We start from the raw sequence: 13,222 nt of genomic DNA on the forward strand, positions 1-13,222 counted from the left end.
GCACACTTCCAGACGGAGACTCGACTGTATTCTGTCTCACTGCCTTCTCCCATTAAGCCAATGCTGAGGGGGTGGTGTGGTAGCATTGTGGTTAGCCTAATGCTTTATAGTGCCAGTGACCAGGGTTCACTTCCTGCCACTGTCTATAAGGAGATTGTACATTCTCCCCACATCCACAAGGGTTCCCTCCAGATGCTCAGGGTTCCTCTCACATTCCAAAGATGTTTTGGATAGTAGGTTATTTAGTCACATGGGTATAATAGGTTGGTGAAGGCTCGTTGGGCCAGAGGGGCCTCTTACCGTCATTGGATACAGAACCGACCCTAGAGGAACTCCGCAAGGCCATCTTGTCATGGTCCGGTCCGTAAAGTCTGCATTCTGGTTCACGGTCCGGTCCATCGATCTGTATTCCAGGTTTTCCAGTTTTGCATTGTTCTATTGGGTGCTCTAATTAAGGCACATGATTCTCGTTTGGGCAGACACATAAATACCTTCGGAGACCAGGGCTCGGCTGCTGGATTGTTGCTGTCCAAACCCCCTGTCTGAATTCCTTCTCTGTCCCTTCCTCCTGAAGTCTTGCCTGCAACCTTGTCAAGTTCCACCACCGGAGTGAGACTGGAGCCTTGCTGTGTCAAGATAAGGAACTGTGCAGGGACGAAATATAAATCACGGAACGTGAAGGGACGGTGTATTACAACGGAACGTGAAGGGACCGTGCAGTGTAAAGGAACATGAGGAGACGGTGCAGTACAACGGAACATATGGGGACCGAGCAGTGTAACGGAATGTGAAGGGGACCGTGCAGTGTAATGGAACGTGAGGGGACCGTGCGGTGTAACGGAACGTGAGGGGATCGTGCGGTGTAATGGAACGTGAGGGGATCGTGCGGTGTAACGGAACGTGAGGGGACCGTGCAGTACAACGGAACGTGAGGGGACCGTGCAGTGTAATGGAACACGAGGGGACCGTGCATTACAACGGAATGTGAGGGGACCGTGCAGTATAATGGAACGCGAGGGGGCCGTGCAGTGTAGCGGAACGCGAGGGGGCCGTGCAGTACAATGGAACGTGAGGGGACCGTGGATTACAATGGAACGTGAGGGGACCGTGCAGTGTAACAGAACGTGAGGGGACCGCGAATTACAACGGAACGTGAGGGGATCGTGCAGTACAATGGAACGTGAAGGGACCGTGCAATGTAACGGAACGTGAGGGGACCGTGCAGTGTAACGGAACGTGAGGGGACTGTGCAGTGTAACGGAACGTGAGGGGGCCGTGCGGTGTAACGGAACGTGAGGGGGCCGTGCACTACAACGGAACGTGAGGGGATCGTGCGGTGTAACGGAACGTGAAGGTGACCGTGCGGTGTAACGGAACGCGAGGGGACCGTGCGGTGTAACGGAACGTGAGGGGACCGTGCAGTACAATGGAACGTGAGGGGACCGTGCAGTGTAACGGAACGTGAGGGGACCGTGCGGTGTAACGGAACGTGAGGGGACCGTGTGGTGTAACGGAACGTGAGGAGATCGTGCATTACAACCGAACGTGAGGGGGCCGTGCAGTACAATAGAACGTGAGGGGACCGTGGATTACAATGGAACGTGAGGGGACCGTGCAATGTAACGGAACATGAGGGGACCGTGCAGTGTAACGGAACGTGAGGGGACTGTGAATTACAACGGAACGTGAGGGGACCGTGCAGTGTAACGGAACATGAGGGGACCGTGAATTACAACGAAAGGTGAGGGGACCGTGCAGTACAACGGAACGTGAAGGGACCATGCAGTGTAACGGAACGTGAGGGGACCGTGCAGTGTAACGGAACGTCAGGGGGCCGTGCGGTGTAACAGAACGTGAGGGGGCCGTGCACTACAACGGAACGTGAGGGGACCGTGCGGTGTAACGGAACGTGAAGGTGACCGTGCGGTGTAACGGAACGCGAGGGGACCGTGCGGTGTAATGGAACGTGAGGGGACCGTGCAGTACAATGGAACGTGAGGGGACCGTGCAGTTTAACGGAACGTGAGGGGACCGTGCACTACAATGGAACGTGAGGGGATCGTGCAGTACAATGGAACGTGAGGGGACCGTGCGGTGTAACGGAACGTGAGGGGACCGTGCGGTGTAACGGAACATGAGGGGACCGTGTGGTGTAACGGAACGTGAGGAGATCGTGCATTACAACCGAACGTGAGGGGACCGTGCAGTACAATGGAACGTGAGGGGACCATGCATTACAACGGAACATGAGGAGACCGTGCAGTACAACGGAATGTGAGGGGATCGTGCGGTGTAACAGAACGTGAGGGGACCGTGCAGTGTAACGGATCGTGAGGGGACTGTGCAGTGTAACAGAATGTGAGGGGACCGTGCAGTACAACAGAACGTGAGGGGACCGTGCAATACAACGGAAGGTGAGGGGATCGTGCGGAGTAACAGAACGTGAGGGGACCGTGCAGTGTAACGGAACGTGAGGGGACTGTGCAGTACAACGGAACGTGAGGGGATTGTGCAGTACAATGGAACATGAGGGGACTGAGGATTACAACGGAACGTGAGGGGACCGTGCAGTGTAATGGAACGTGAGGGGATCGTGCAATACAATGGAACGTGAGGGGACCGTGCAGTGTAACGGAACGTGAGGGGATCGTGCGGTGTAACAGAACATGAGGGGACCGTGCGGTGTAACAGAACATGAGGGGACCGTGCAGTACAACAGAATGTGAGGGGATCGTGCGGTGTAACAGAACGTGAGGGGACTGTGCAGTGTAACGAATCGTGAGGGGATCGTGCAATACAGTGCAACGTGAGGGGACCATGCAGTACAACGGAACGTGAGGGGATCGTGCAGTACAACGGAACGTGAGGGGACCATGCAGTACAACGGAACGTGAGGGGACCGAGGATTACAACGGAACGTGAGGGGTCCGTGCAGTGTAACGGATCGTGAGGGGACGGTGCAGTGCAACGGAACGTGAGAGGATCGTGCAGTATAATGGAACATGAGGGGACCGTGCCGTATCATGGAACGTGAGGGGACCGTGCGGTGTAACGGAACGTGAGGGGACCATGCAGTACAACGGAACGTGAGGGGACCGTGCAGTGTAACGGAACGTGAGGGGACTGTGTATTACAATGGAACGTGAGGGGATCGTGCAGTGTAACGGAACGTGAGGGGATCGTGCAGTATAATGGAACGTGAGGGGACCGTGCGGTGTAACGGAATGTGAGGGGACCGTGCGGGGTAACGGAACATGAGGGGACCATGCAGTACAACGGAATGCGAGGGGACCGTGCAGTGTAATGGAACGTGAGGGGACCTTGCAGTGTAACGTAAGGTGAGGAGACCGTGCAGTGTAATGTAACGTGAGGGGTTCATGCAGTACCACAGAATGTGAGGGGACCATGCGGTGTAACGGAACGTGAGGGGACCATGCAGTGTAACATAACGTGAGGGAATCGTGCAGTACCATGGAACGCGAGGGGACCGTTCAGTGTAATGGAATGCGAGGGGACCGTGCGGTGTAACGTAACCTGAGGGGATCGTGCAGTACCACAGTACGTGAGGGGACCGTGCAGTCCAATGGAACATGAGGGTACCGTGAATTACAACGGAACGTGAGCGGACCGTGCAGTGTAACGGAACGCGAGGGGACCGTGCGGTGTAACGGAATGCGAGGGGACCGTGCGGTGTAACAGAACGTGAGGGGACCATGCGGTGTAACGTAACGTGAGGGGATCGTGCAGTACAATGGAACATGAGGGGACTGAGGATTACAACGGAACGTGAGGGGACCATGCAGTGTAATGGAACGTGAGGGGACTGTGCAGTACAACGGAACATGAGGGGATCGAGGATTACAATGGAACGTGAGGGGACCGTGCAGTGTAATGGAACGTGAGGGGATCGTGCAATACAATGGAACGTGAGGGGACCATGCAGTGTAACGGAACGTGAGGGGATCGTGCGGTGTAACAGAACTTGAGGGGACCGTGCAGTGTAACGGATCGTGAGGGGACCGTGCAGTACAACGGAACGTGATGGGACCGTGCAGTACAATGGAACGTGAGGGGACCGTGCAGTGTAACGGAACGTGAGGGGATCATGCGGTGTAACAGAACATCAGGGGACCGTGCAGTGTAACGGATCGTGAGGGGACCGTGCAGTACAACGGAACGTGAGGGGTCCGTGCAGTACAACGGAACGTGAGGGGACCGAGGATTATAACGAACGTGAGGGGACAATGCAGTGTAACGGAACGTGAGAGGATCGTGCAATACAATGGAACGTGATGGGACCGTGCAGTACAATGGAACGTGAGGGGACCGTGCAGTGTAACGGAACGTGAGGGGACCGTGCGGTGTAACGGAACATGAGGGGACCGTGCAGTACAACAGAATGTGAGGGGATCGTGCGGTGTAACAGAACGTGAGGGGACTGTGCAGTGTAACGAATCGTGAGGGGATCGTGCAATACAGTGCAACGTGAGGGGACCATGCAGTACAACGGAACGTGAGGGGATTGTGCAGTACAACGGAACGTGAGGGGACCGTGCAGTACAATGGAACGTGAGGGGACCGAGGATTACAACGGAACGTGAGGGGTCCGTGCAGTGTAACGGATCGTGAGGGGACGGTGCAGTGCAACGGAACGTGAGAGGATCGTGCAGTATAATGGAACATGAGGGGACCATGCCGTATCATGGAACGTGAGGGGACCGTGCGGTGTAACGGAACGTGAGGGGACCATGCAGTACAACGGAACGTGAGGGGACCGTGCAGTGTAACGGAATGTGAAGGTGACCGTGCAGTGTAATGGAACGTGAGGGGACCGTGTATTACAATGGAACGTGAGGGGATCGTGCAGTGTAACGGAACGTGAGGGGATCATGCAGTATAATGGAACGTGAGGGGACCGTGCGGTGTAACGGAATGTGAGGGGACCGTGCGGGGTAACGGAACGTGAGGGGACCGTGCAGTACAACCGAACGTGTGGGGATCGTGCAGTACAATGGAATATGAAGGGACCGTGCTGTACAACGTAATGTGAGGGGACCATGCAGTACAACGGAATGCGAGGGGACCGTGCAGTGTAATGGAACGTGAGGGGACCATGCAGTGTAACGTAACGTGAGGAGACCGTGCAGTGTACCGTAACGTGAGGGGATCGTGCAGTACCACGGAACGTAAGGGGACCGTGCTGTGTAACGGAATGTGGGGACCATGCAGTGTAACGTAACGTGAGGGGATCATGCAGTACCATGGAACGCAAGGGGACCGTGCAGTGTAATGGAACGCGAGGGGACCGTGCGGTGTAACGGAACGTGAGGGGACTGTGCGGTGTAACGTAACGTGAGCGGATCGTGCAGTACCACGGAACGTGAGGGGACCGTGCAGTACAACGGAACGTGAGGGTACCGTGATTTACAACGGAACTTGAGGGGACCGTGCAGTACAACGTAATGTGAAGGGACCGTGCAGTACAACGGAACGTGAGGGGACCGTGCAGTGTAACGGAACGTGAGGGGATCATGCAGTACCACAGAACGTGAGGGGACCGTGCAGTACAACAGAACGTGAGGGACCGTGCAGTACAATGGAACGTGAAGGGGACTGTGCAGTATAATGGAATGTGAGGGGACAGTGCATTACAACGGAACGTGAGGGGACCGTGCAGTGTAACGGAACGTGAGGGGACTGTGCAGTACAACGGAATGTGAGGGGATCGTACGGAGTAACAGAACGTGAGGGGACCGTGCAGTGTAACGGAACGTGAGGGGACTGTGCAGTAGAACGGAACGTGAGGGGATCGTGCAGTGCAATGGAACATGAGGGGACTGAGGATTACAACGGAACGTGAGGGGACCGTGCAGTGTAATGGAACGTGAGGGGACTGTGCAGTACAACGGAACATGAGGGGATCGAGGATTACAATGGAACGTGAGGGGACCGTGCAGTGTAATGGAACGTGAGGGGATCGTGCAATACAATGGAACGTGAGCGGACCGTGCAGTGTAACGGAACGTGAGGGGACCGTGCAGTGTAACGGAACGTCAGGGGGCCGTGCGGTGTAACAGAACGTGAGGGGGCCGTGCACTACAACGGAACGTGAGGGGACCGTGCGGTGTAACGGAACGTGAAGGTGACCGTGCGGTGTAACGGAACGCGAGGGGACCGTGCGGTGTAATGGAACGTGAGGGGACCGTGCAGTACAATGGAACGTGAGGGGACCGTGCAGTTTAACGGAACGTGAGGGGACCGTGCACTACAATGGAACGTGAGGGGATCGTGCAGTACAATGGAACGTGAGGGGACCGTGCGGTGTAACGGAACGTGAGGGGACCGTGCGGTGTAACGGAACATGAGGGGACCGTGTGGTGTAACGGAACGTGAGGAGATCGTGCATTACAACCGAACGTGAGGGGACCGTGCAGTACAATGGAACGTGAGGGGACCATGCATTACAACGGAACATGAGGAGACCGTGCAGTACAACGGAATGTGAGGGGATCGTGCGGTGTAACAGAACGTGAGGGGACCGTGCAGTGTAACGGATCGTGAGGGGACTGTGCAGTGTAACAGAATGTGAGGGGACCGTGCAGTACAACAGAACGTGAGGGGACCGTGCAATACAACGGAAGGTGAGGGGATCGTGCGGAGTAACAGAACGTGAGGGGACCGTGCAGTGTAACGGAACGTGAGGGGACTGTGCAGTACAACGGAACGTGAGGGGATTGTGCAGTACAATGGAACATGAGGGGACTGAGGATTACAACGGAACGTGAGGGGACCGTGCAGTGTAATGGAACGTGAGGGGATCGTGCAATACAATGGAACGTGAGGGGACCGTGCAGTGTAACGGAACGTGAGGGGATCGTGCGGTGTAACAGAACATGAGGGGACCGTGCGGTGTAACAGAACATGAGGGGACCGTGCAGTACAACAGAATGTGAGGGGATCGTGCGGTGTAACAGAACGTGAGGGGACTGTGCAGTGTAACGAATCGTGAGGGGATCGTGCAATACAGTGCAACGTGAGGGGACCATGCAGTACAACGGAACGTGAGGGGATCGTGCAGTACAACGGAACGTGAGGGGACCATGCAGTACAACGGAACGTGAGGGGACCGAGGATTACAACGGAACGTGAGGGGTCCGTGCAGTGTAACGGATCGTGAGGGGACGGTGCAGTGCAACGGAACGTGAGAGGATCGTGCAGTATAATGGAACATGAGGGGACCGTGCCGTATCATGGAACGTGAGGGGACCGTGCGGTGTAACGGAACGTGAGGGGACCATGCAGTACAACGGAACGTGAGGGGACCGTGCAGTGTAACGGAACGTGAGGGGACTGTGTATTACAATGGAACGTGAGGGGATCGTGCAGTGTAACGGAACGTGAGGGGATCGTGCAGTATAATGGAACGTGAGGGGACCGTGCGGTGTAACGGAATGTGAGGGGACCGTGCGGGGTAACGGAACATGAGGGGACCATGCAGTACAACGGAATGCGAGGGGACCGTGCAGTGTAATGGAACGTGAGGGGACCTTGCAGTGTAACGTAAGGTGAGGAGACCGTGCAGTGTAATGTAACGTGAGGGGTTCATGCAGTACCACAGAATGTGAGGGGACCATGCGGTGTAACGGAACGTGAGGGGACCATGCAGTGTAACATAACGTGAGGGAATCGTGCAGTACCATGGAACGCGAGGGGACCGTTCAGTGTAATGGAATGCGAGGGGACCGTGCGGTGTAACGTAACCTGAGGGGATCGTGCAGTACCACAGTACGTGAGGGGACCGTGCAGTCCAATGGAACATGAGGGTACCGTGAATTACAACGGAACGTGAGCGGACCGTGCAGTGTAACGGAACGCGAGGGGACCGTGCGGTGTAACGGAATGCGAGGGGACCGTGCGGTGTAACAGAACGTGAGGGGACCATGCGGTGTAACGTAACGTGAGGGGATCGTGCAGTACAATGGAACATGAGGGGACTGAGGATTACAACGGAACGTGAGGGGACCATGCAGTGTAATGGAACGTGAGGGGACTGTGCAGTACAACGGAACATGAGGGGATCGAGGATTACAATGGAACGTGAGGGGACCGTGCAGTGTAATGGAACGTGAGGGGATCGTGCAATACAATGGAACGTGAGGGGACCATGCAGTGTAACGGAACGTGAGGGGATCGTGCGGTGTAACAGAACTTGAGGGGACCGTGCAGTGTAACGGATCGTGAGGGGACCGTGCAGTACAACGGAACGTGATGGGACCGTGCAGTACAATGGAACGTGAGGGGACCGTGCAGTGTAACGGAACGTGAGGGGATCATGCGGTGTAACAGAACATCAGGGGACCGTGCAGTGTAACGGATCGTGAGGGGACCGTGCAGTACAACGGAACGTGAGGGGTCCGTGCAGTACAACGGAACGTGAGGGGACCGAGGATTATAACGAACGTGAGGGGACAATGCAGTGTAACGGAACGTGAGAGGATCGTGCAATACAATGGAACGTGATGGGACCGTGCAGTACAATGGAACGTGAGGGGACCGTGCAGTGTAACGGAACGTGAGGGGACCGTGCGGTGTAACGGAACATGAGGGGACCGTGCAGTACAACAGAATGTGAGGGGATCGTGCGGTGTAACAGAACGTGAGGGGACTGTGCAGTGTAACGAATCGTGAGGGGATCGTGCAATACAGTGCAACGTGAGGGGACCATGCAGTACAACGGAACGTGAGGGGATTGTGCAGTACAACGGAACGTGAGGGGACCGTGCAGTACAATGGAACGTGAGGGGACCGAGGATTACAACGGAACGTGAGGGGTCCGTGCAGTGTAACGGATCGTGAGGGGACGGTGCAGTGCAACGGAACGTGAGAGGATCGTGCAGTATAATGGAACATGAGGGGACCATGCCGTATCATGGAACGTGAGGGGACCGTGCGGTGTAACGGAACGTGAGGGGACCATGCAGTACAACGGAACGTGAGGGGACCGTGCAGTGTAACGGAATGTGAAGGTGACCGTGCAGTGTAATGGAACGTGAGGGGACCGTGTATTACAATGGAACGTGAGGGGATCGTGCAGTGTAACGGAACGTGAGGGGATCATGCAGTATAATGGAACGTGAGGGGACCGTGCGGTGTAACGGAATGTGAGGGGACCGTGCGGGGTAACGGAACGTGAGGGGACCGTGCAGTACAACCGAACGTGTGGGGATCGTGCAGTACAATGGAATATGAAGGGACCGTGCTGTACAACGTAATGTGAGGGGACCATGCAGTACAACGGAATGCGAGGGGACCGTGCAGTGTAATGGAACGTGAGGGGACCATGCAGTGTAACGTAACGTGAGGAGACCGTGCAGTGTACCGTAACGTGAGGGGATCGTGCAGTACCACGGAACGTAAGGGGACCGTGCTGTGTAACGGAATGTGGGGACCATGCAGTGTAACGTAACGTGAGGGGATCATGCAGTACCATGGAACGCAAGGGGACCGTGCAGTGTAATGGAACGCGAGGGGACCGTGCGGTGTAACGGAACGTGAGGGGACTGTGCGGTGTAACGTAACGTGAGCGGATCGTGCAGTACCACGGAACGTGAGGGGACCGTGCAGTACAACGGAACGTGAGGGTACCGTGATTTACAACGGAACTTGAGGGGACCGTGCAGTACAACGTAATGTGAAGGGACCGTGCAGTACAACGGAACGTGAGGGGACCGTGCAGTGTAACGGAACGTGAGGGGATCATGCAGTACCACAGAACGTGAGGGGACCGTGCAGTACAACAGAACGTGAGGGACCGTGCAGTACAATGGAACGTGAAGGGGACTGTGCAGTATAATGGAATGTGAGGGGACAGTGCATTACAACGGAACGTGAGGGGACCGTGCAGTGTAACGGAACGTGAGGGGACTGTGCAGTACAACGGAATGTGAGGGGATCGTACGGAGTAACAGAACGTGAGGGGACCGTGCAGTGTAACGGAACGTGAGGGGACTGTGCAGTAGAACGGAACGTGAGGGGATCGTGCAGTGCAATGGAACATGAGGGGACTGAGGATTACAACGGAACGTGAGGGGACCGTGCAGTGTAATGGAACGTGAGGGGACTGTGCAGTACAACGGAACATGAGGGGATCGAGGATTACAATGGAACGTGAGGGGACCGTGCAGTGTAATGGAACGTGAGGGGATCGTGCAATACAATGGAACGTGAGCGGACCGTGCAGTGTAACGGAATGTGAGGGGACCGTGCAGTATAATGGAACGTGAGGGGACCGTGCAGTGTAATGGAACACGAGGGGACCGTGCGGTGTAACAGAACGTGAGGGGACCATGTGGTGTAACGTAACGTGAGGGGATCGTGCAGTACCACGGAACGTGAGGGGACCGTGCAGTACAACGGAACGTGAGGGGACCGTGAATTACAATGGAACGTGAGGGTACCGTACAGTATAACAAAATGTGAGGGGATCGTGCAGTGTAACGGAACGGGAGGGGACCGTACAGTGTAACAGAACGTGAGGGACCGTGCAGTACAATGGAACGTGAAGGGGACTGTGCAGTATAATGGAATGTGAGGGGACAGTGCATTACAACGGAACGTGAGGGGACCGTGCAGTGTAACGGAACGTGAGGGGCCTGTGCAGTACAACGGAAAGTGAGGGGATCGTGCGGTGTAACAGAACATGAGGGGACCGTGCAGTACAACAGAACGTGAGGGGACCGTGCAGTACAACGGAATGTGAGGGGATCGTGCGGAGTAACATAACGTGAGGGGACCGTGCAGTGTAACGGAACGTGAGGGGACTGTGCAGTGTAACGGAATGTGAGGGGACCGTGCAGTATAATGGAACGTGAGGGGACCGTGCAGTGTAATGGAACACGAGGGGACCGTGCGGTGTAACAGAACGTGAGGGGACCGTGCAGTGTAACGGAACGTGAGGGGACTGTGCAGTAGAACGGAACGTGAGGGGATCATGCAGTACAATGGAACATGAGGGGACTGAGGATTACAACGGAACGTGAGGGGACCGTGCAGTGTAATGGAACGTGAGGGGACTGTGCAGTACAACGGAACATGAGGGGATCGAGGATTACAATGGAACGTGAGGGGACCGTGCAGTGTAATGGAACGTGAGGGGATCGTGCAATACAATGGAACGTGAGCGGACCGTGCAGTGTAACGGAATGTGAGGGGACCGTGCAGTATAGTGGAACGTGAGGGGACCGTGCAGTGTAATGGAACACGAGGGGACCGTGCGGTGTAACAGAACGTGAGGGGACCATGTGGTGTAACGTAACGTGAGGGGATCGTGCAGTACCACGGAACGTGAGGGGACCGTGCAGTACAACGGAACGTGAGGGGACCGTGAATTACAATGGAACGTGAGGGTACCGTACAGTATAACAAAATGTGAGGGGATCGTGCAGTGTAATGGAACGGGAGGGGACCATACAGTGTAACAGAACGTGAGGGACCGTGCAGTACAATGGAACGTGAAGGGGACTGTGCAGTATAATGGAATGTGAGGGGACAGTGCATTACAACGGAACGTGAGGGGACCGTGCAGTGTAACGGAACGTGAGGGGCCTGTGCAGTACAACGGAAAGTGAGGGGATCGTGCGGTGTAACAGAACATGAGGGGACCGTGCAGTACAACAGAACGTGAGGGGACCGTGCAGTACAACGGAATGTGAGGGGATCGTGCGGAGTAACATAACGTGAGGGGACCGTGCAGTGTAACGGAACGTGAGGGGACTGTGCAGTAGAACGGAACGTGAGGGGATCGTGCAGTACAATGGAACATGAGGGGACTGAGGATTACAACGGAATGTGAGGGGACCGTGCAGTGTAATGGAACGTGAGGGGATCGTGCAATACAATGGAACGTGAGGGGACCGTGCAGTGTAACGGAACGTGAGGGGATCGTGCGGTGTAACAGAACATGAGGGGACCGTGCAGTGTAACGGATCGTGAAGGGACCGTGCAGTACAACGGAACATGAGGGGTCCGTGCAGTACAACGGAACGTGAGGGGACCGAGGATTACAACGAACGTGAGGGGACAATGCAGTGTAACGGAACGTGAGAGGATCGTGCAATACAATGGAACGTGATGGGACCGTGCAGTACAATGGAACGTGAGGGGACCGTGCAGTGTAACAGAACGTGAGGGGACCGTGCGGTGTAACGGAACATGAGGGGACCGTGCAGTACAACAGAATGTGAGGGGATCGTGCGGTGTAACAGAACGTGAGGGGACTGTGCAGTGTAACGAATCGTGAGGGGATCGTGCAATACAGTGCAACGTGAGGGGACCATGCAGTACAACGGAACGTGAGGGGACCGTGCAGTACAACGGAACGTGAGGGGACCGAGGATTACAACGGAACGTGAGGGGTCCGTGCAGTGTAACGGATCGTGAGGGGACGGTGCAGTGCAACGGAACGTGAGAGGATCATGCAGTATAATGGAACATGAGGGGACCGTGCCGTATCATGGAACGTGAGGGGACCGTGCGGTGTAACGGAACGTGAGGGGACCATGCAGTACAACGGAACGTGAGGGGACCGTGCAGTGTAATGGGATGTGAAGGTGACCGTGCAGTGTAATGGAACGTGAGGGGACTGTGTATTACAATGGAACGTGAGGGGATTGTGCAGTGTAACGGAACGTGAGGGGATCGTGCAGTATAATGGAACGTGAGGGGACCGTGCGGTGTAACGGAATGTGAGGGGACCGTGCGGGGTAACGGAACGTGAGGGGACCGTGCAGTACATCCGAACGTGTGGGGATCGTGCAGTATAATGGAATATGAAGGGACCGTGCTGTACAACGTAATGTGAGGGGACCATGCAGTACAACGGAATGCGAGGGGACCGTGCAGTGTAATGGAACGTGAGGGGACCATGCAGTGTAACGTAACGTGAGGAGACCGTGCAGTGTACCGTAACGTGAGGGGATCGTGCAGTACCACGGAACGTAAGGGGACCGTGCTGTGTAACGGAATGTGGGGACCATGCAGTGTAACGTAACGTGAGGGGATCATGCAGTACCATGGAACGCAAGGGGACCGTGCAGTGTAATGGAACGCGAGGGGACCGTGCGGTGTAACGGAACGTGAGGGGACTGTGCGGTGTAACGTAACGTGAGCGGATCGTGCAGTACCACGGAACGTGAGGGGACCGTGCAGTACAACGGAACGTGAG

General features: G+C 55.9%; 1 long non-coding RNA gene across 3 annotated transcripts in view; it reads left to right on the plus strand.

Moving 5' to 3' along the window:
* LOC140201389 (uncharacterized) overlaps positions 1-13,222 on the plus strand; it is a 123,551-nt gene that overhangs the window by 2,912 nt on the left and 107,417 nt on the right. The gene's annotated exons all lie outside the window — the stretch shown is intronic.

This window comes from Mobula birostris, chromosome 8, assembly GCF_030028105.1.
Source record: "Mobula birostris isolate sMobBir1 chromosome 8, sMobBir1.hap1, whole genome shotgun sequence".
In the NCBI taxonomy this organism is placed as follows: Eukaryota; Metazoa; Chordata; class Chondrichthyes; order Myliobatiformes; family Myliobatidae; genus Mobula; species Mobula birostris.